The 24,892-nt window shown below is 38.9% G+C and overlaps 2 long non-coding RNA genes across 4 annotated transcripts in view; one reads left to right on the forward strand and one right to left on the reverse strand.

Annotated features, from left to right (window-relative positions):
- The window catches only part of LOC118930950 (uncharacterized), a 382,945-nt gene that overhangs the window by 320,654 nt on the left and 37,399 nt on the right, over window positions 1-24,892 (forward strand). The window lies entirely within an intron of this gene.
- Window positions 15,297-17,416, reverse strand: LOC130683843 (uncharacterized). The gene is made up of 2 exons (XR_008997857.1): window positions 16,229-17,416; window positions 15,297-16,191 (listed from the first exon to the last, which is right to left on the reverse strand). It is a non-coding gene; the product is annotated as an uncharacterized LOC130683843 (long non-coding RNA).

The following is a 24,892-nucleotide window of genomic DNA, read 5'->3' on the forward strand; positions in this document are numbered from 1 at the left end:
GGGTGAAAGTTGCCTATGCAGCTTTCAGGAGGCAGCCCTGACCTGGTTAAATTTGAAGTTTAATCTATTTGATAAAAACATTTATTAAAAAAGATACTATACTTGCAAGGTCTTTTTCTGTCAGCTTGCTTTTTTTGGTTGCCTATCACAAGGCTCTATCATTTTTAGACACTAAATGAAAAGCATGTGTAACAGCACAGAAATGCACTTTTAGTCCATGTTACTATGGGTAACATTGAATATGAAATACGGGTTTTCTTGAAGTAGAACACACTACTTTAATTATTACATGCAGTATGGAAACATGAATATTTATACAATTAGAAACTTGGAAGCATTGCATAAATTCTTTCTATTTGGACTCTGACATAGGCATTTTTTCCCCCAATCTGTTCTATAAATGCAGACCAAAAGATGAAATACTGTGGCAGTTTTAAATCAATTGGTTCTAGGAAATGATGCTACAAAATTGGTCACATGAAAAAAAACTGTTAGCACTGAGTCCAAAGTTGCTTGGATTTTTAAAAAGAAAATTGGTGTCTATTTTCACTTGAGTGATGGTAGATGTTTGATACTCCTAACTTTTGTTCTGTTAAGTTCTGTGTGATAAAAATGAAATCACACAAAGGGACTATGTGGCTTATTAGAATATTTGAACTATGCACTTAAGGTTGTGAGTCAGTTTTTAATCAATCCCCTCTTAATTGATGTTTTTTATATTTTTCCTTTTGGTTCTAATTTTTAAGTGCAGATGGATCTTACACATTTTCAAACATTAATTTGACTCCTGTGGGGGGAAAATCCTATCCCCTTCACTTAACACATGTATGCATATGCATACACAAACACAGAACTAAAATTCAGAGTATAATCATAGAATTTTAAGAACATGCCTCTAGCTTCTCTTTGTAAAGAACTGTGACTCTGGTAAGGGCTTCATTAAAAAATTTCCTAGATAAAAGTAGTTAAGAGTTTTGATTCCCTGGTAGCTTTATATGTTGTTTATTCCTTCATTGATGTTAAAATAAATTTACTTGAATATTCATAATATAAGTTTCTGGACTTTGCATAAACTGTTGTACTAGGCTTTAAGATTTATAACAAATCTTAAATTAATAATAATTCTATATCTGACTGAGTATCAGATTGGCAGTATTATGTAAAAGGAAAAAGAATTCATGCAACACCTTGAATTTAATGAAGTCTATTAAGCACTGTTCTGTAGACTATGTGAATGAAGTCCCAAATCACAGGTTCTTAATGATGGTCTGGGGTGGTGAACCAGTAAAGGAAAATAATCGTTCTGCTTGAAAATATCCTACAGCCCTATCAGTGGCTACACATACTGAAGTCAGATAAGATATTCTGAATACCACTCACCTCATTCCCTTTGAGCTTTTCTGCTGTTATTTTGGTACTTGCCAGTATCAGCCATTGTTTCCCTGGGGAAAAGAAGCCCAAGGATAGGAGAGAAAGTTCATATAATAAGTTGGTTATCATATGCAGCTCAGTAAACACTGATGACCTTGTGTAATTTCAAGGACATGGTATCTTATGTTTGTAAGGGATGTTGCAACCTCATCTTCTCCATCTTAATTCACCTGTCTCTAATCAGGACTGCAACTGATGGAGAGCTTAAAAAGATAGGAAAACAAATTTATATTTTTTCAACGTAACCTGTCATCAGTCCCCTTAAAAATCATTTCTTCTTGGGTGGGGCGGAAGATGGCGGCGTGAGTAGAGCAGCGGAAATCTCCTCCCAAAACAACATATATCTATGAAAATATAACAAAGACAACCCTTCCTAGAATAAAGACCAGAGGACACAGGACAATATCCAGACCACATCCGGACCTGAGAGAACCCAGCGCCTCGCGAAGGGGGTAAGATACAAGCCCCGGCCCCGCGGGAGCCGAGCGCCCCTCCCCCCAGCTCCCGGCGGGAGAAGAGCAGGCAGAGCGGGAGGGAGACGGAGCCCAGGACTGCCGAACACCCAGCCCCCGCCATCCGGGACAGAGTGCAGGGCCCTCGATACTGGGAAAACAGGGCAGCAAGAACAGTGAGCAGGCACTGGAGGCTGGGCGACAGAGGACATAAGAAAAGCGCGCGACCATTTTTTTTTTTGCTTTTTTGCTGCTTTGTTTTGGCGAGCGCTTTTTGGAAGTCTTAAAGGGACAGGGACCCCAATATTAGGGAAACAGGGCAGAAAGACCGGTGAGCAGAGGCCTGAGGCTGGCACCGGAGAATAAAGAAAAATGAACGACCACCTTTTTTTTTTTTAATTAAAAATTTTTTTTTTTTTTTATTAAAAAAATTTTTTTTTCTTGTTTTTTTTTGTGGTCGTTGTTTTGTTTTGGCGGGTGCTTTTTGGAAGTCTTAAAGGGGCAGGGCGGGCCACTTAATCCAGAGGTAGGGAATCCGGGATCTCTGGGCACCCTAACCCCTGGGCTGCAGGGAGCAGGGAGGCCCCTTACGGAGATAAATAGCCTCCCAGCAGCTCCTGCTCCAACGCGACTCCACCATTTTGGAGTAGCTGCCCGAGCCAGGCCACGCCCACAGCAACAGCGGAGATTAACTCCATAGCAGCCGGGCAGGAAGCAGAAACCCTGTCTGCGCGCAGCTGCGCAGCACAAGCCACTAGAGGCCGCTGTTCTCCCAGGAGAGGAGGGCCACAAACCAACAAGAAAGGAAGTCCTTCCAGCCGTCACTCGTCCCAGTTCTGCAGACTATTCCTATCACCATGAAAAGGCAAAGCTACAGGCAGACAAAGATCACAGAGACAACACCAGAGAAGGAGACAGACCTAACCAGTCTTCCTGACAAAGAATTCAAAATAAGAATCATAAACATGCTGACAGAGATGCAGAGAAACACGCAAGAAAAATGGGATGAAGTCCGGAAAGAGATCACAGATGCCAGAAAGGAGATCGCAGAAATGAAACAAACTCTGGAAGGGTTTATAAGCAGAATGGATAGAATGCAAGAGGCCATTGATGGAATTGAAATCAGAGAACAGGAACGCATAGAAGCTGACATAGAGAGAGACAAAAGGATCTCCAGGAATGAAACAATATTAAGAGAACTGTGTGACCAATCTAAAAGGAGCAATATCCGTATTATAGGGGTCCCAGAAGAAGAAGAGAGAGGCAAAGAGATGGAAAGTATCTTAGAAGAAATAATTGCTGAAAACTTCCCCACACTGGGGGAGGAAGTAATCAAACATACCACGGAAATACACAGAACCCCCAACAGAAAGGATCCAAGAAGGGCAACACCAAGACACATAATAATTAAAATGGCAAAGATCAAGGACAAGGAAAGAGTGTTAAAGGCAGCTAGAGAGAAAAAGGTCACCTATAAAGGGAAACCCATCAGGCTAACGTCAGATTTCTCAACAGAAACCCTACAGGCCAGAAGAGAATGGCATGATATATTTAATACAATGAAACAGAAGGGCCTTGAACCAAGGATACTGTATCCAGCACGACTATCATTCAAATATGACGGTGGGATTAAACAATTCCCAGACAAACAAAAGCTGAGGGAATTTGCTTTCCACAAACCACCTCTACAGAACATCTTACAGGGACTGCTCTAGATGGGAGCACTCCTAGAAAGAGCACAGCACAAAACACCCAACATATGAAGAATCGAGGAGGAGGAACAAGAAGGGAGAGAAGAAAAGAATCTCCAGACAGTGTATATAACAGCTCAATAAGCGAGCTAAGTTAGGCAGTAAGATACTAAAGAGGCTAACCTTGAACCTTTGGTAACCACGAATTTAAAGCCTGCAATGGCAATAAGTACATATCTTTCAATAGTCACCCTAAATGTTAATGGGTTGAATGCACCAATCAAAAGACACAGAGTAACAGAATGGATAAAAAAGCAAGACCCATCTATATGCTGCTTACAAGAAACTCACCTCAAACCCAAAGACATGTACAGACTAAAAGTCAAGGGATGGAAAAACATATTTCAAGCAAACAACAGTGAGAAGAAAGCAGGGGTTGCAGTACTAATATCAGACAAAATAGACTTCAAAACAAAGAAAGTAACAAGAGATAAAGAAGGACACTACATAATGATAAAGGGCTCAGTCAAACAAGAGGATATAACCATTCTAAATATATATGCACCCAACACAGGAGCACCAGCATATGTGAAACAAATACTAACAGAACTAAAGGGGGATATAGACTGCAATGCATTCATTCTAGGAGACTTCAACACACCACTCACCCCAAAGGATAGATCCACTGGGCAGAAAATAAGTAAGGACACGGAAGCACTGAACAACACAGTAGAGCAGATGGACCTAATAGACATCTATAGAACTCTACATCCAAAAGCAGCGGGATATACATTCTTCTCAAGTGCACATGGAACATTCTCCAGAATAGACCACATACTAGGCCACAAAAAGAGCCTCAGAAAATTCCAAAAGATTGAAATCCTACCAACCAACTTTTCAGACCACAAAGGCATAAAACTAGAAATAAACTGTACAAAGAAAGCAAAGAGGCTCACGAACACATGGAGGCTTAACAACACGCTCCTAAATAATCAATGGATCAATGACCAAATCAAAATGGAGATCCAGCAATATATGGAAACAAATGACAACAACAACACTAAGCCCCAACTTCTGTGGGACACAGCAAAAGCAGTCTTAAGAGGAAAGTATATAGCAATCCAAGCATATTTAAAAAAGGAAGAGCAATCCCAAATGAATGGTCTAATGTCACAATTATCGAAATTGGAAAAAGAAGAACAGATGAGGCCTAAGGTCAGCAGAAGGAGGGACATAATAAAGATCAGAGAAGAAATAAATAAAATTGAGAAGAATAAAACAATAGCAAAAATCAATGAAACCAAGAGCTGGTTCTTCGAGAAAATAAACAAAATAGATAAGCCTCTAGCCAGACTTATTAAGAAGAAAAGAGAGTCAACACAAATCAACAGTATCAGAAACGAGAAAGGAAAAATCACGACGGACCCCACGGAAATGCAAAGAATTATTGGAGAATACTATGAAAACCTATATGCTAACAAGCTGGGAAACCTAGGAGAAATGGACAACTTCCTAGAAAAATATAACCTTCCAAGATTGACCCAGGAAGAAACAGAAAATCTAAACAGACCAATTACCAGCAACGAAATTGAAGAGGTAATCAAAAAACTACCAAAGAACAAAACCCCCGGGCCAGATGGATTTACCTCGGAATTTTATCAGACATACAGGGAAGACATAATACCCATTCTCCTTAAAGTTTTCCAAAAAATAGAGGAGGAGGGGATACTCCCAAACTCATTCTATGAAGCTAACATCACCCTAATACCAAAACCAGGCAAAGACCCCACCAAAAAAGAAAACTACAGACCAATATCCCTGATGAACGTAGATGCAAAAATACTCAACAAAACATTAGCAAACCGAATTCAAAAATACATCAAAAGGATCATACACCATGACCAAGTGGGATTCATTCCAGGGATGCAAGGATGGTACAACATTCGAAAGTCCATCAACATCATCCACCACATCAACAAAAAGAAAGACAAAAACCACATGATCATCTCCATAGATGCTGAAAAAGCATTGGACAAAGTTCAACATCCATTCATGTTAAAAACTCTCAGCAAAATGGGAATAGAGGGCAAGTACCTCAACATAATAAAGGCCATCTATGATAAACCCACAGCCAACATTATATTGAACAGCGAGAAGCTGAAAGCATTTCCTCTGAGATCGGGAACTAGACAGGGATGCCCACTCTCTCCACTGTTATTTAACATAGTACTGGAGGTCCTAGCCACGGCAATCAGACAAAATAAAAAAATACAAGGAATCCAGATTGGTAAAGAAGAAGTTAAACTGTCACTATTTGCAGATGACATGATACTGTACATAAAAAACCCTAAAGACTCCACCCCAAAACTACTAGAACTGATATCGGAATACAGCAAAGTTGCAGGATACAAAATCAACACACAGAAATCTGTGGCTTTCCTATATACTAACAATGAACCAACAGAAAGAGAAATCAGGAAAACAACTCCATTCACAATTGCATCAAAAAAAATAAAATACCTAGGAATAAACCTAACCAAAGAAGTGAAAGACTTATACTCTGAAAACTACAAGTCACTCTTAAGAGAAATTAAAGGGGACACTAACAGATGGAAACTCATCCCATGCTCGTGGCTAGGAAGAATTAATATCGTTAAAATGGCCATCCTGCCCAAAGCAATATACAGATTTGATGCAATCCCTATGAAACTACCAGCAACATTCTTAAATGAACTGGAACAAATAATTCAAAAATTCATATGGAAACACCAAAGACCCTGAATAGCCAAAGCAATCCTGAGAAAGAAGAATAAAGTAGGGGGGATCTCACTCCCCAATTTCAAGCTCTACTATAAAGCCATAGTAATCAAGACAATTTGGTACTGGCACAAGAACAGAGCCACAGACCAATGGAACAGACTAGAGAATCCAGACATTAACCCAGACATATATGGTCAATTAATATTTGATAAAGGAGCCATGGACATACAATGGCGAAATGACAGTCTCTTCAACAGGTGGTGCTGGCAAAACTGGACAGCTACATGTAGGAGAATGAAACTGGACCATTGTCTAACCCCATATACAAAAGTAAACTCAAAATGGATCAAAGACCTGAATGTAAGCCATGAAACCATTAAACTCTTGGAAGAAAACATAGGCGAAAACCTCTTAGACATAAACATGAGTGACCTCTTCTTGAACATATCTCCCCGGGCAAGGAAAACAACAGCAAAAATGAGTAAGTGGGACTATATTAAGCTGAAAAGCTTCTGTACAGCAAAAGACACCATCAATAGAACAAGAAGGATCCCTACAGTATGGGAGAATATATTTGAAAATGACACATCCGATAAAGGCTTGACGTCCAGAATATATAAGGAGCTCTCACGCCTCAACAAACAAAAAACAAATAACCCAATTAAAAAATGGGCAGAGGAACTGAACAGACAGTTCTCCAAAAAAGAAATACAGATGGCCAACAGACACATGAAAAGATGCTCCACATCGCTAATTATCAGAGAAATGCAAATTAAAACTACAATGAGGTATCACCTCACACCAGTAAGGATGGCTGCCATCCAAAAGACAAACAACAACAAATGTTGGCGAGGCTGTGGAGAAAGGGGAACCCTCCTACACTGCTGGTGGGAATGTAAGTTAGTTCAACCATTGTGGAAAGCAGTATGGAGGTACATCAAAATGCTCAAAACAGACTTACCATTTGACCCAGGAATTCCACTCCTAGGAATTTACCCTAAGAATGCAGCAATCAAGTTTGAGAAAGACAGATGCACCCCTATGTTTATTGCAGCACTATTCACAATAGCCAAGAATTGGAAGCAACCTAAATGTCCATCAATAGATGAATGGATAAAGAAGATGTGGTACATATACACAATGGAATACTACTCAGCTATAAGAAAAGGGCAAATCCAATCATTTGCAGCAACATGGATGGAGCTGGAGGGTATTATGCTCAGTGAAACAAGCCAAGCGGAGAAAGAGAAATACCAAATGATTTCACTTATCTGTGGAATATAAGAACAAAGGAAAAACTGAAGGAACAAAACAGCAGCAGAATCACAGAACTCAAGAATGGACTAACAGGTACCAAAGGGAAAGGGACTGGGGAGGATGGGTGGGTAGGGAGGGATAAGGGGGGGAGAAGTAGGGGGGTATTAAGATTAACATGCATGGGGGGGTAGGAGAAAAGGGAGGGCTGTACAACACAGAGAAGGCAAGTAGTGATTCTACAACATTTAGCTATGCTGATGGACAGTGACTGTAAAGGGGTTTATAGGGGAGACCTGGTATAGGGGAGAGCCTAGTAAACATAATATTCGTCATGTAAGTGTAGATTAGTGATAGCAAAAAAAAAAAAAAAAAAAAGGGCAGTTCCTGTGTGGTAACCTCCAACGAGTTCTACACAAGGGTATAAAGGGCATATAAAAGTGTAGGCAAAGGGTCTGTTTGTGTTTATACAGAGGATCAAAGCCTAATTGGGCTACCCCAAAAATGAACTAAGATACGATATGAAAAAGAACTTCCAACATCTGCACCCTCTGGAAGACTCATGCCAGAAGATGATCATCAAAAAACCCCAACAAAGATCCACGCACTGCTACAGCTGTAGATGCACTCATCCCACCAGTTCCTGGACCTGCCATGGGAATGAGGAAGGAGATATCTAAGCTGGCCTGTGCATATAGTAAAACAACAAAATTGGACTGGATCTATACTGTTGGAACTCAACCAAGAATTTGGAGAAGTGCAAATTGTAGCGCTCCAAAGTCTTACAACTACAAACTATTTATTGTTAAAAGAACATATGGCATGTGAACAGTCCCCAGGAATGGGTTGTTTTAATTTGTCTGATTTCTCTCAGACTGTTCAAGTTCATTTGGACAATATCCACCATATCATAGATAAGTTTTCACAAATGCCTAAGGTGCCTAACTGGTTTTCTTGGTTTCACTGCAGATGGCTGGTAATTACAGATATGCTTTGGTTATGTAACTATACTCCTATTATGTTAATGTGTGTGTGCAATTTAAGTAGTAGCTTAAAACCTATACATGCTGAAGTTACTCTACAAGAAGATATATCAAAGAAATAATCAATCTTCCCAAGTTTTCTTCCGCCTGCTACTTCTATAGCTTTTCTTCTTCCTTCCTAATTACAACCCTTAAATAGAATTCGTGCCTCATATCAAATTTACCGAGTATCATAATTCTTCCAAGTGGTAAAGATACCTCAAGACAAATGCTGGGCATAGAAGCCACAGGGCATAAATATGCAAAGAAGTAAAAAGCTAACTTTTTCAAACAATAAGGCTTCTCTCTCACTTACCAACTTCACATTTCCCTGTATGGCCCCGGAAGATGACTGGTTACCCAGAGACGGGTAAGATTCCTCAAGGGAGGAACAACCTAAGACAGGCACAGTCGCAGGGGGGCCATCAGGTGAGAAATTGGGGATCAACAGAGGTGAGGCTTAGAACCTCACCCCCCCGTTCTGAGAGAAATCTTCTGCATACGTGGATGTTTTATTGCCCTGGTCTAGCTTGGATTAACACATAGTCTACAGGCACACACCTGATCATCTACATGTGCTCTCTTACAACACTAAACTATGTTTTCTACCTTTATCTTGTATCTACCTACCACTTCAGCATTTTATTAAAAATAATAATAATAAAGAGAGAAATGTGGTATCCACATATAAATCAAGTATAAAAACCAAATGAGTATTCATATTTGAACTGACTGTTTATAGTTCATAATGCATGAGCAAAACCGAAAGTTTCTGTGATGACTGCCCTTGTACTGTTCACTATGTAACTTATTCATTATGTAAGAATTTGTTCTACATGTAAAAACTTGTTTGTTATGCCTCAGAAGATTGGAGACTGACAAAAATTAGGCTTGGGGTGGAATAATGATTGTGCATTGAGCTTTGACTCCCCTATACAGAATTTTATTGTCGTTAACAACCATTTGATCAATAAATATGAGAGATGCCCTCACAAAAAAAAAAAAAAAAAGGACAGACTTCCAATGGTAAAATAAATTAGTAACCGGGATGTAAGGTATAGCATAAGGAATATAGTCAAGATATTGTAACAGCCTGGTAGGGTGATAGCTGGAACCTAGAATTATGTATATAAATGTTCTACCACTGTGTTGTACACTTGAAACTCATGTAATGTAATACTGTGTGTCAACTACCCTTCAATAAAAAATAATTATTAAAAAAAAAAAAAAAAAAAAATCATTTCTTCTTGAGTGTATATCCCAACATTAGGGCAAGTCTATATGTGTCTCATCTACACAATACATTTTCTTTTGGATTTAAGATAGTAAAGAAATCTGAGACCCTGTCTTTGAGGCTGCCTGTCTTAATCAAATGCTTTGAAAAGATTTCAGAGACAAACGATACAAATCTGCTGCTGAGAATGAGAGTAGTGTCATGAGACAGTTTTTGTCAAACTTCTGTAGTCAGAGAAAATTTTCACAAGTAGGACTTATAATGAAAGCCCTGAGTAAAGCGGCAGACGAAGCCTAGCCTGAGAGGCATGAGGCCGCCTGAGGGGTGGGCAGTGGGTGAGGTGTGTATGTCGGGAGCCGAGGTGGCCAGCGGCCTTTCCCGTGCTGAGCTCCAGTCCCTGCTCACCTGTTGCTCCTGGGGAGTGTACCTAGCTGCTCCACTCCATGATTTAATCTGCCAGCTTTTCTTGGGGGTGGAATAATCCTGATTCCTTTAGGCTTTAATCATGGTTGTGTGTTTCCTGGCTCTTTAACCATTTTCACTGAGTTTTTTCCCAGCTCTGGAAGCTCCAGAGGGATGCCACTACTGGGCATACTGATGACATGACTAAAACCACCCTTAAGAGCATCCTTGTTAGTACAGGCGAATTACTGTCTCACTTGTTATATGGTCTGATTTCAGTAACTGGTTTAGAGGACACATTGCATGAAGAAAGGGAGGTCACCAATTTTTATTGATTCTTTTTTTTCTGAGGGGAAATTTCAGTAGTAGTCTATTTGATTCTCTTTCATTTCCTTATGGCTTTTTTTTCTCTGCTGTTTTCTCTCTGTTCAGTCTTTATCGACAACAGCATTATATTCTATTTTTTTAACTTGGAGTTAAAAGTATAGTTGTTGCTTCTGTTGGGAATGGCATGCATTCATTCACTCATTCATTCATTCATTCGTATACTCAGGAAATATTTTTGAATTCCAAGCATGTAAAAAGCTGCATTCTAGATGGTAGAGTTAAAATGGTGAGCAAAGGTAGACATAATCTCTACAGTCTTGTGGAGGAGGAAGACATTAATAAATAATTTTATAAAGGATTTTACAGCTAAAAGTTGAACTAAGTGACATAAAGGGAAAAGGCAAGATTGTAGGAGAGCATAGAATAAAGGAAACTTACTTGGGATGAGGCAAGGCTTCCCTGGGGGTAAAAATGGCACTGGAGCTGGAAATCAATTGCACAAAGGGGCAAGTGTGTCAAAAACTGCATTCTGTGTACAGAGAACATCATGTTCAAAATACTGTATATTTGCCATGTGGTCAGCAGAACCATGTTTCCTTAAATTTGTGTTGTCTCCTTTAAACTCTTTGATTGCCTTCACCTTATTGTAAGAAGTTTCTCACTGCACTGATGGACACTGACTGCAATGTGGTATGGGGGGGGACTCGATAATAAAGGTGAATGTCATAACCACATTGTTTTTCTTGTGAAACCTTCATAAGAGTGTCTATCAATGATACCTTAATAATAATAAAAAAAGAAGTCCCTTACTGAAGCATTTCTATTATATGCTGATCCTCCTAAGGGATTTGAATCTTTCCTGATTAAATAACACACCTTTCCTGATTAAGGTTTATATTGTGTTATACCATCTTTAATTTCAGAATTAAATAGAATTGATTTGTAAAAGGAAACGAAGAATGCAAGACACGAGCTTCTGCACAGGTAACAGATGTAGCTCAGGTGAGTGTTAAGTGTGGCTGACACTTAAGCTTTGTAGTACTTGTGTGAGTGCCTTCTGGTGGATATTTCTGGGATGTTGGCTAATAATAGGTAGCTAATCAAAAGAATTACTTTTAAAAATTCATTCTAATTCCTTAGAGCTCTGCTTTGGTGTTCTTGAATCAGAAATGGCAATTAGCATTCCCCTTCAATCCTAGATTTCATTTAATGTTTCTCTTACAGAGCCCTCTATATCTGTGTATCCATAAATTGTCACAGAGTACACTGCTCTTTTTCCTGCTTATGAAGCATTAATGCTAACTAACATTCCCCAAATTCTAAGCAAGTTTCATTGAACAGCCTTCTTATAAAATGGCAATGACCATATATGTTTCCCCTGGCCAGATTTCCTGATTCTGGCCCTCCTGCATATCCCAATGGATTTATAGTTCTTATTTGATCTCTACATGTACCTAATGAATCTAGACTCCCCAAATTCCTTATTTTTTCCTGAACTCTATACCTTCAATTTGATTTACTCACCGTAACTATTGGCTATTGCTTAAATATTTTAGTTAGCCCTAAACAGCAGTCCTTTCATGGCTATTCTTTAAGGGCAGAAGGAATATTACCGTCTCATGTGCCTTGGAACTATGGTGATTGTTTGACGCATATCAAGTCTTTAATAGGGGAAAATGCAAAGACACAATGGAAACAGAGGAGGGTCAGAGTGTCCTTGCAACTGCTGTTTCTTAAATGCCTTCAGTTCCAAAGAATCAGTATGCCAACATGGCATATTTTGGACTCACATATTCTGGCTTCCCTCAGTCTCTCTCTATATATCTGTATAAGTACTTTAATGCTTTGAATTATAAATTCCTAATGATGTTTTCTAATGTACTTTTGTATAGTTATGGGGTAAAGTGAGGTAATTCACCTTTAGAGGTATCATTATATGTATATATTGGCAAATGTACTTTAACCTCATTCTATGACAAAATGCCCCCCAAATATTCATTTATTTACGTATACATTCCTTTACAATTTAACATTTATTAGTTGAGAATCTAGACATTGTCTATGAATTTTGTGATGAAAACAACATGGGTCCTGCCTTTTAGGAGCTAATATTCCATTGTGGGGGACTGTAAGAAAAATTATAATACAATACAATAAATGCTATAATAGTTGTGAGCCAGGCATTGTGGGAACTAAATTTAAGCACATTCATTAAATTCATGGGTCCAAAGTAGCATCCTGAAAACAAGTTTCTTATGTTTTTCACAACATATGTATAATACTGGACAAATTCCAAAGTTAAAATCAAAATTTAATTGTGTAAGTTGACATAAAATTCTCTTTTATGTAATCACTAAAATAGAAGCTGCTAGCACATTTACATCTTTTAAAATTGTTGGATTATTTTATTTAACAAAAAAGTTGTGATTGTATCAGCTGCCAACAAAAACTTCTGCTTGTGTATTTCTAAGAAAGTTCATCTTGTCACTAAGTCTATTTTGAGGACAAATTATGTAAATGTAATTCATCAAGCCTGAATTCTGTTTTACTATGTTCTACTCAAGCAAAATAGGATTCTCCTTTCTGGTCATCTATGAAATCTAGTATCTTGTTAGCTTTGTAATCATGTCTCATTAACTTCCCCCAATACATGAAAATTCTCCAAGAAACTGTACATGTAAAATCCAGATAAGGAGGGAATCATGCATTTTGACACTTGATTAAATATAGTTCACATTTATTGTGCATATATTTTATTCTTTTTTTATCTCATGTGTTAAACCTTTAATGCCTTTCAACCTTAGCAATATGATAAAGACCTTGAAGGAAGTATTATGTAAATATATACACAGTAGCTACTCAGATAGTATTGAATACAAGAATGTAAATGTATTTTATTAAAAGTATATCCTCCTAGAAGATTGTTGAAGCAAATTATATCAGAATAATATGATGTAATGATGGAACATTGGAGAAGGTACTCCTCCAAGAGTTCTCAGCATATATTAATGTATTTAATTCTCCTTAACAGTGAGATGACTTTTAGTCTTGTAAATTCTTTCTTTGCAAGGGCTCTAAAATACAGGTCTTCAAATTCCCCTCTATTCTTGACTCAATTTGAGTCTCAGTTATTAAGACAATATTATCCAAAACGTGGAGGCCAGGCAAATAGATAAGTGCATGACTTTCCATATAGCATCGTCTATTAATCTCACTTAAAAGGTCATCCATCTGAAGAGTGGAATTTTCCTTGACTTGATGTTTACTGGTATCCATGAGACCGTTTTACAACTTCGTAAGCATAGATATTAACTTAGAGTAAACTGAGAAGGTATATGTCTTTATTTTTCTGGGAGCAATGCAAATAGTTTCAGCACAGTAAAGAAAGTAATCCAAAATTCATAGTTTCTGGCCCTGAAGAAAAATAAACTATTCTCTTTTTTTGTCCTAGTTTAGCAATCTTATCCCAGATTTCTTTCACAGACTCCATATATGTTATGTGTCAGTATTTTTCAGTATAGTGAACCAGCAAGAGAAACAGCCTTTACATCCTGCTGATTTCCTTACTAATAGTTCAGTAAAGCTTTGACTATTCATCTGTATGAGAGTTATGTTGTCTTAAGGTTTGACATGTATACATTTGACCCCATCTTATGACCTCTTTCTTGAATTACTATAATTGTTTACCTCCAGGTTTCCTGCCCTCTAATCCCTGCACAAACTCACTATCAACCTTGTATCTTTTAACTTTAAACCACCTCAATCGCAAAATAAAACAATTGCCCATCAGAGCAAGCCTAGACTCAGTGTGGAACTCAAGGCCCTCTGTATTAGTGTCCTAGGGATGTCATAACCAACTACCATGAACTGGATGGCTTAAAAGAACAGAAATTGTTCTTTCATAGTTCTAGAGGTCAGAAGTCCAAAATCAAGGTGTAGATAAGGTGATGCTCCCTTTGTGGGTTTTAGTGGATAACCTTTTCTTTGCCTCTTCCCCTTCTGGGAGCCATTGACATTTCTTGACCTGTGGCTGCAAAATTCCACTTTCTGCCTCAGTCTTCATAGCACTCCCTCCCCTTCTGTGTACCTTTTCTCTGTCTCAGATGTCCTTCCACTTTGCTCTTCTTGTAAGGATTCTCATCATTGGGTTTAGAGTCTACCCACATAATCCAAAATGATCTTCTCTCAAGATCTTCAACTTAATTTCATTTGTGAAGACCTTTTTTCCCACATAGGTTAGGTTCATAGGTCCTGGGGGTAAAGATAAAGACATATCTTTTGGGGGTTACCTACGGTTCAGACCACTACACTGTCTCTATCTAGCCCAGCTCAGCTACCCAGTGCTTCTTAACAGTATTTCTTGACCCCTAGCCTACTCCTAGCCCACAAACTTTGCTCATTACAACTCAGTTGTTTTTGCTGTTCATATGATCTCTCTGCCTTGCGCAGCCTGCCTTTCCTTTTTATGTGTCTGGTGTCCAAGCTTCCCCCAAGCAGACTCCCCACCCACTCCCATTCCCAACTGCCTTTGTTAGGATAAGTAATAAAATAAAATTATAGTTAATAAATTATTGTATATTTATTTTTTAAATTTTCTCTTGTCTTCATTTCAACGAAATCAGTAATATTATTACAATCAAGATTATTTTCATAATTGTGTTACATTGAGTGATGCCAGTTTATAAAGCATTTCCTGAGCCACCATAGTTCTTACACTTTTGTGTTTTAATTTGGAGATTATTTTTGTAATTTTAATTTGGAGGTTTTGTAATTTTAATTTGGAGAATTTTATCAAGGCTATCATAGCTGGAACTGTCAGTAAGATTCTTAAAGCAGTATTTTATTCTAAATTGCCATGCATTTTACACATGATGTTTAGCCATTTTGATAGGGAGATTTATGATAAAAATAACACCACCACAGAAAATGTTTTAAGTATTTTAGCTTCTTTCAATAAAGTGCTACCAATATTATGCTGATTTTATCACTTTTTAAAGCAATATCTAAATCCATAAGGTAATTTAAACAATCAATACCATAGATCATGCCTATTATTTCTAGACTTGCATATACTAAAATTTAAGAAAGATTTGAAATGTTTAATATTGTAAACTTCCTTAGCTTCCATATCTACCTATTGTAAACATGCTGACTTACTAAAGTAAAAATATATCCAGACACCATGCTCGAACATGTGGAAAAGAAATCGATTGCTCAGCAGCACTCAGGGAAAGATCCTTCATTGTGCAGGAATCTGTTGCATCCATGCTGAGAAGGAGGGCGTGACAAATTAATTAATTTACTTCAGGTTTTCTCTTACCTAACTGATTCTGTTGCTCAGGTCTTTCCCATATAATGATGCCATCTAATTTCTGAAGTCAGCAGCAGGTGACTTCATGCCACCCCATGTCATGCAGATGCAATCATCTCTCGTTTTGGGGACAAACAGCAAGAGATTTAAAGAATTGATTATGTGGGACCTGAAAGAGGTTTGACATGAGAGCCAGTGTTTAAAATCACAGGTTGGGCTGGATCAGCACTGCCTGCTGGATCCCACATGACAAGGCATCCATTATTAGTTTATGAATTTGTTTTGTGTTTATAGTGTGTAGGATTCTCTCAAGTGCGGGTCCCACAGGAGGATATCCTTCTTACCAAGTGTTACACTCTCTAAAGGGAAGTGTACTTAGGATAGGAGTGATCTTTAATTCTGAAATCTATAAACTCCTTGCATTTTTTCTAATGCCTGGAAAATATGATAAATATAAAGTAGTCTGCTCACATGCCATAGCTCTTCACAGAGAAGACAAGTCCTTTATGACCAGAGAAAGCTATCTTGTTTGGTTTTTAAACCACCACCTGTGCCTCGCACAATAGATTCAAGGTTACAGTCTCCAATTTCCTTTAAAAACTATTGCCTAGCTAAATAAATGCAAGAGAACACAAATAACTGCAATTCCTAATCTCTGTGGTTTTGTTTTTGTTTAGTTAGGAATAAATTATACATACCTGTGACAGTGTAGTTAACACAACCAGTAGTAGCCCATGGTCCAAGCCTGGGTGACTGAGAGTACAGCAGTGTCACTAACTAGGTTGCACATGTTAATTGCGGTGTTGGTGGCAGAGGACTGATAGAAAGATGAGTGTAAATCTGTTTAGTTCCAGATGAAATTGGTAAATATTAGTGGAAAGGTTTAGAAAGACATAAGAAATGTAGGCTTAGAATGCAGGACAGAAATTGGCATTAGCAAAGGATGTTTGTTCTGTGGTTCAGAAATTATAGTGATATATTTGCCGGTGTGACGATCATCAGTATATTTCATAGGTGTTTACTATGTGTCAAGTATCCTATTAAATGCTCTATACATACCAGCTTATTTATTTCTTAGAACCACATGAGATTGATATTGCCATGACTCTTCTCTTTGAAATAATATGAATGAAGCTTTGAGATGGTAATTTGGTAGCATGTCATTGCTGGTAACAGAACCCGAAGTAAGCCCAGCTGTGTCTGACTGCACAGCTTGCTCTGAGGCACCAGGGGCATTTGGAGTGGCAGGATTGGATTCCAGTTCCTTGGCGGAAGGGAAAGAAAGGTAAGAGAAGAAAGAGACACAGGGAATGCTAACATCTGGGAGAGAGAAAAGAAGCTTTATTAATTAGTCTATTTAACTCACTAGTGAAAGAAGCCCCTCTTGAACTGGTTTGAACAAAAGAGGGGATTTTAATGGGAGGATCAGCAATGAAATAATGGGAAAACCATCACTGGAGAAAGGCCGCATCTCTCATACCATCAGGAATCACACAGGATTCTCTTTCTACCAGCCATGCTTCTCTCCATGTGTCAGGTTTGTTCTTGTCTTTCTCTAGAGTGGTTTTATCCATGTGTCATGACTTCAGGTAGCCAAACACTCCAGAATTTAAATTTAAAAATTTTTTAATTTTGATATCATTAATGTACAATTACTTGAACAACATTATGGTTACTAGACTTGCCCTATTATTAAGTTCCCCCCACATAGCCCATTACAGTCACTGTCCATCAGTGTAGTACGATGCTACAGAATCATTACTTGTCCTCTCTGTATCTACTGTTTTTCCCATGTCCCCCCTTCCCCTACATTATGTGCGCTAATTGTAATGCCACTTTTTCCCCCTTATCCCTCCCTTCCCACCCATCCTCCCCAGTCCCTTCCCCTTTGGTAACTGTTAGTCCATTCTTGGGTTCTACAAACACTCCAGAATTTTATAGCTTATGATTCCAGCCAACAGAAGGACACTGTCGAATCTCTCTGTGTCTCAAGCCCCAAAATCCAGGGCAGGTGGCCCAGCCTATAGGTCAAGTACTTTTTGCTGTATGATGGAGAAATCATAAACAACCCCTTATTGTGTATTTTTCTCACGTAACAAGAAATCTGGAGGGGGAGGGCTCCAGGGCTGGTTCAGTACTAAATGATGTCAAGGGGCAGAATGTCTAAAATTCTTTAGCTTTCCACTCATGATAGAAAGATGGCCGCTGTTACTATAATAATCACATCCTTATGGCAGCATCTGAAGCAGGAAGAAGGGAAGCAGAAAAGAAAACTGTGTGACATTCTCATTTTGTCAGGAGGGAAACTGCGGCATTTCAGGTTTAGTGGGGCCTGAACTAATACAATTCTGGGGATCTTCATAAGAAAAACAGAATGATATTAAAAATACAAAACTAGGCCCAGGGCCTTGGCTGGGGTCATTGTGAGTATGGGGCTGTAAGCTTAAGCTTCATTAGCTTCTAAGTAATGCATCTGTTTCCACAGATGTCTATCATTGGAATTTTATGCTTTGCTGGAGTTATGGAATAATACTATGAAATGTGGCTGATTTGTAGTGGGATGTGGATGGGGTAGTGGGATGAATAGTATCTTTCTTCACTTTGTCCACCTAGAATCTCAGAATGTGGCCTTATTTGGAAATAGGGCCTTTGCAGATGTCATTAGTTAAGGACCTTGAAATGAATCATACTGGATTTAGGATGGGCCCTAAATTCAGTGACTGTATGTATAAGAGGAGAGGCACACAGATACACAGACAAGGCCGAGTGAGATGGAGGCGAGGCTGGAGTGATGCTGCCACAAGCCAAGGAATGCCTGGGGTCACCGGCAGCTGACAGAGGCCAGGAGGAAACCTCCTCTGGAGCCATCACAGAGCTCACAGCCTGGCTGACGCCTTGGTTTCTGACCTCTTGTTTCCAGAACTATGAGAGAATAAATTTCTGTTGTATTAAGCCACACTGTTGGTGGTGAATTGTTACGGCAGCCCGGAGACTAATGCAGGGGGATAAAGGCTAGTTCTCAGAAGAAGGGTGTGTGGTGCTAGTGTCCGTGGTAGAATTTATAAAAGGATTTTACCAGCAGGTAGAGTCACAGATACAGGATAAGAGCCAAGTCTGTGTCCCGCCCTAGTGGTCAGGACGAGGCACAGTGAGTCCAACGCCAGGGGGAGTTGGCAGCGTGGAATCCAGGCAGGACGTCGGGGACAGGGAGACAGGAGGACAGGCGCTCCCTCTCACGTCCAGATGGACTGATTCCTAAGCACCTCTGCCTCTTGCCTCACTCACTGTCCACCAAGGCTCCATGTCAGAAATGCCCCTGTCACCTCACTCTTGCCTAATTAGCTCATTAGCTAGTAAATCATAGCTGATTCACTGCCCTTCCTTTTGTAAAACTGACATGAAAGGCTCACTCCCCTTTTCATGTCATCGCTGTGGAGGGTGTGTGTGTGTGTGTGTTTAGAATGAAATGTTCACACTTTTCCATTGTTAGGCATTGAGTTACAGAAGCACAATCTCTGTCTCTTTAATTTTCTTTTCATGGTAGATATTCTTGAAATTAAGAAGTGCTAAATAAATTGATGGCTTGAAATTATACTTTGTTGAGTATGAGCATAAGAAAAAGAAAAGACACTGATATTAAGTTCTTATTATAAATCTTCTATATTTAAATAATTAGTAATATAAAAACTCTGCTATTTGGGGCCAATGAAGTAGTTCATATATATTTATTTTAGACATAAAGGAAATCAGCTCTTCTGAAGTACCAAGATTTCTAATTTTGTATTATTTTGATGTGAATATACCCTAAATGTATTAAACACTTCTGTGAATTCTCATGTACTGGCCTGTATCTTCTCCTTGATGACTCAGGGTCAACATTCAGCACATCCATTATTGTTCTGTGGTGTGTTGTGATCTGGGACCTCTGTGCTGAATGCCCTGGACAGTCACACTGCTGAACTGTTGCTCTGTTCTCTTGCTGCAAGCTGACCATCTGTTTTCCTGATTGTTGCCAGCACACTCTCTTCTCCCAGAACCCTGTCTTTCCTTAACACGTTGTTTCTAATCCACTGTGGCCTGGGAAGCCAAATAACATGGCTTGTTAGAACTGAGTGTACTGTAAGAGTAAATGCCCCCAAGTGAGCATCTGTGTCCCCCAAGTGAGTTTCTTTGGAATCTATTCTTTGAGTTAGGTGTTCTAGTGCGTTGATGGCCAGAATAATTTTTCTTTTGCTTCTGAGCACTCGAGTAGATCCAGCTGGCTGATGAGGTGCTTGACAGCATCCAACAGTTTCTCAGGAGGAATCGTTTATTCCCCCATTATGTTGTTTTCCATGCCCTAAGTTATTTTAAAATATTATATGTGTTTTGTTTCATTTTGAGATATCGATGGGATGATATTAGCTGTAGAAATAAGTCTTTACTTTTAAAGGTTCCATCTTGGGGTGTCTTCTTGGCCAAATTTTAGATAATGATAATGTGTGGCTTATTTTAAGCTAGTTAAGAGTCTGCTGTTAATGACTGACACAGCCACCCTTTGTGTCAAAGCTGGGGTTAACTAGCAAGGAAAAACTACTAGGACAAGCTGATTGTGCCAGGAGGTAACATTTTAAATATTCATAGCAGTAGCAGAAGTCACAGAAAAGCCAGTATTTTTCAGGATGTCATGCTAGTTATAAATCAGGTTGTGGAGTGTCTTTGAATCTTGAGATAGCATTCAAGTCAAAATGTCAAAAGTAGGAATTCTGAGGTGAGAATCAATAAGACATTGGAATATTAGTTATTTAGTTAAAAAAAAACAGTATCTGAACAGACCTTGTTTCTGTCAGCAGCTTTTCCTAATCATCCTCCTCTTTTCAAAAGCATGACTCACAAACTCTGTGAGAGCGTAAATGGCGAGGGGCATAGATTACATATAAAAGTTACAAGAGCTAAGTGTGAATAGTCACAATAAGGCAGGTTTAGGAAACGCGTGCTTCTATCAATCACGGGAACATTCAATGGCGATTCTGACTGCAACAGGCTCTTGAACAAGTGTGGAGTGCATTGCGGCTCCTCAGCTCCCAGTTGGGTACTAAAAAAAAAAAAAGGCTCTTTCTCAATTTCCTGTTCTTGTGCCTTATTAAAATCGTTCTGTTGCTCTGACCGCCTCCCTTGCCTCTTTCTTCTTTTCACATCTGTGTTTGTGTGTGGAGGATGTTACCCATAGTTCTCGGACACGAAGTGCTTGAAAGTCATGAGGATGAGATGGGGGTGCAGCTACGTGTGTGTGAAAGGAGTGGTGGAGGGAGAGAGAGAGAGAAAAAGAGGGAGAGAGGGAGAGAGGGAATGGGGGAGAGAGGGAGAGAGAGAGAGGGCAAACGAGCAGTGGTGCAGGGTTATGAGTTGTACAGTTATTTCTAGCTTTGAATTGTTTCCAAATCTCATACATTCACAGACGGCCTCGCCAAAGCCCACAGCTGTCATGCATTTTCAACAGATTCCACAGGGCCTAGATGAGGTTTGAAGGCATTCCTTTGCTCTTACACATTAGCTAAAAGGAATTACCGTAACATCTGATATTGTGGAAGTGGGATATTTGCCATCCTGACCTTGCTCAGAGCAGTCCGGAAATAGGGGTCCAAGAATGTATTATCTCATACCGCCTCTGAAGGTCACTGGGGGCCCTTGGTGGCGTTTCAGCCAACCCAACACCCAATATGATGTGCATTTGGAGAAACTGCTGCTTTGTATGGACACAGTGGGCAAACACGTGTTTCTGTTGCTCTTTGGATGTTTGTCATAGGAAAGGCATGTTCCACTGGAGAAATTCCCAGCTGTCAGTAATGTGCTGATACACCACAGCCAATCATCAGAGGCCTAGCCAAATAAACAGGATGTTCCCAATGTGTGTGATTGCATGAGTGAGTAACAGAACTTCTGCCCATTTCACAGCCTCATAATGGGATTGACATGCATTGCTTCATCTGCATCTGTCTGTTTAGGGTAGAAACACATAAACACCATGGAAACAATGTGTAAGAAAGCCCTTTCTTTGGCTATATGGACTGTTGATATGATGGGATAAAATCTGGTATAAATTGGGAATGAACGTTGCTTTAATGTTATGAGTCTGCTTGCTGGGAAGTGCCTTAAAGTCATCCAAGCAGGGATGAGAGGAAACGATCAGATCGTCTGTGGCTATTGTGACTTGACGATGGGGGCTGAGACCATATGAATATTTTTATATACCAGTGGAGTCATCTTCATTCTTTCTTCTTGTGCGACACTCATTAGTTGAGTTTTTGTATAAATGTACAAAACAAGTCAAAGTTATGTCATTGCCCTTTTTGTTTGGAAATGCTGCTACTGTTAACTATGTGTCTAAACATATTCCTGAGGCAGCAATTTGCAAAAAGAAAGTAGTGATTCCTCCAATATTTATGCGTAGAGTGGGTTATTTGAAAAATAACATTAAGTGTCCTGTTAGGCGTCAGACCTGTTACTCTTCCAGATTTGCAAATCCCTTTTGCTCAAGATGGTACATTTATTCATGATTATAGTGGTGGAAACATTTATTATAAATTTTCTATGTACTGTGCCTTTTGCATACATGAACTCTCTTCTCTTAATTTTTAGAAAGAAGTTACAATGTTGTTATTATTATCCTTCCTCTTTTAAAGATAAGGCAACTAGAGTTCACAGAAGTGAGTGGGCTTATCTAAGAAGATAGAGCTAGTGAGAGAGCAAGCTTGAAGCTGAGTCTATTTCAGGACAGAACCCTTGCCCTTAACCATGCCTCTATAGTGCTACCCTTGGGTGTGTCTGCTTTATGGGAAATCTGACTCCATTACAGTCTCTGATGTTCTGTTCCACTGAAATGTGAACAGACTTGATGTGCAAAGATGATCCGGTCTCCAATGGTTTATCCATTTATGACGCTTCTCCAACAGAGCAGGGCCGAAGGCTGAGGACCACAGCATATGGAACCTTAGTGATGATTTTTTGCTGTTATTCAATTTTGATCTTTTAATTGTAGTTACATGCTGCTTTTGAAATGTATTGCCCAAGATGATTTAAGTAAAAAATCTGTCAGGATGCCAACTTAAAAAAATGTTGACACTCTTTCAATAGCTTTTACATGATAAACATAGTGAGAAAAACAAAGAGTTCTAACTGCACAGACTGTATGTGCTTATTTTGGGTGATGAAATCATTAAAGATTTGTATTATCATCTCACAGCAGATAGTACCACATAGCGGTTAGAATTTGGGCTCTGGGGTTTCATTACATACTATCTCTGTGATCTTGGGAAATTTAATTGATGTGTTTGTGCCCATTTTTTCTCCATTTGCATAATAAGCATAAATAAATAATAATAATTATCTCCTAGATTGTTATTAGGATTAAATGAAAGAACACATGTGAGATGTATGCCACCTAAAGGGTATCCAGTGGTGGGCACTGACATGCTTTTGGCACTTCCCATCACCGGGCCTAGTATTATTTTTATCTTATATCCTCCTCTCCATTAGACATACTGGGTTAAGCTTGTTAAATGTTGTACCCTAAAGTAGGATGTACACCCCATGAAGCTGGGTATGATTGTTCTCTACTGTGTCCTCATTGCCTAGAAAAGTATCTGACACATGGTAAGTCCTCACAAATATCTGTTAAGTAAATGAATGTTAGCTATTATTATTATTATTATTATTATTATTATTATTACCATTATTATCATGTTTCGGACTTAGATGCAATACTTAAAAAAAATACTTAATCAAAATAAATACAAGCTCTAATTACCTAGTGGCAGATGATAACTGGCACAGAGGCCTCTGATCCCCATCCAGTGCTCTCTCTTCTGTGTCCCACTGACTTCTAGTGCAGGTGCCAACATGACCCCCCACTGCTCAGCGGAGTAGGCCTCCATTCCAGCGGACGGGATGGCCCCGTGTCGTCACTGCTTTTACCTCAAACCTCACATCACCTTTGGTCGATTAGTCATTGCTATTTTCAGGTTGCTCACAGTGAGGGAATGTCTTTTTTGGATGGTAAAAAGCACTCGTATCACTAGTCCTATACAGATATGGCTGAGCATTGCACGGGACCAGGAAGAAAATCAAAATAAATACAAGCTCGAAAGGTTATTGTTCCTCTGACTCCAGAGCTGTCTAGGGGAAAAGAAGATAGGAATTTATTCAATACACATTTATTAAGTGATTACAGTGTGGTAAGCAGTATGTATGTGTGTGGATGGAGGTTATCCATGTTTCTAAGTCATACCCTTTTCCCTGCAGGAGTTCACAATGTAGCTGAACGACAAATGAATCTAAGTCAATCCTGCACATGACACAATGGTTAGAACATGAAGAACAGAGATGAAAATAAAATTTTGAGGGGGCTTACAAGAGGAAAATGTCATTTGGGGTGAATTGGGGTGTTCATGGAGGAAGGAGCATCTTAAGAATTTCATGGATTGGTGGTATCATTCAGATTCCATGGATCTTAGATGAAATATATTTAAAGTTGATTACTGTTTTATTTTCTGACATCTTATATTCTCATATATGCCATATAAGAGGCACATTCAAATGCAACATAATGCAACCACCATAGTTTATTTATCCAAAAGAGGATTTATTAGAGGTATTATTACATATTTCTTGCATAGCCACAATTATAAACATTTATTTGAGTTTCTAAATGATAGTATACTTGTAAGAGAAAATAAGTATCTTGCACACACATGTACAGTGTTTGGAGTCTCTATACATAGCTAAATTAAACAACAGACGTTTTTTTGACATTTGCTGATTTGACTCCCCTAACTAATTATGGTTAAAACACAAAAGCTTTCCAAACCAAAGTCCATTATGATACAGTTTGGAGTAAAAGAGACCCATGAGTCCAACACATGATTTTTATACCAAAAGTCCTGGAAAACATTTACAATTGCCTTCACATATTTTTCTTTTTCTTTGTGGGTATATCTTTCTACTTAAAATAATTTGCTGCATTTATTTTA

Source organism: Manis pentadactyla, chromosome 5, assembly GCF_030020395.1.
Source record: "Manis pentadactyla isolate mManPen7 chromosome 5, mManPen7.hap1, whole genome shotgun sequence".
Lineage (NCBI taxonomy): Eukaryota > Metazoa > Chordata > Mammalia > Pholidota > Manidae > Manis > Manis pentadactyla.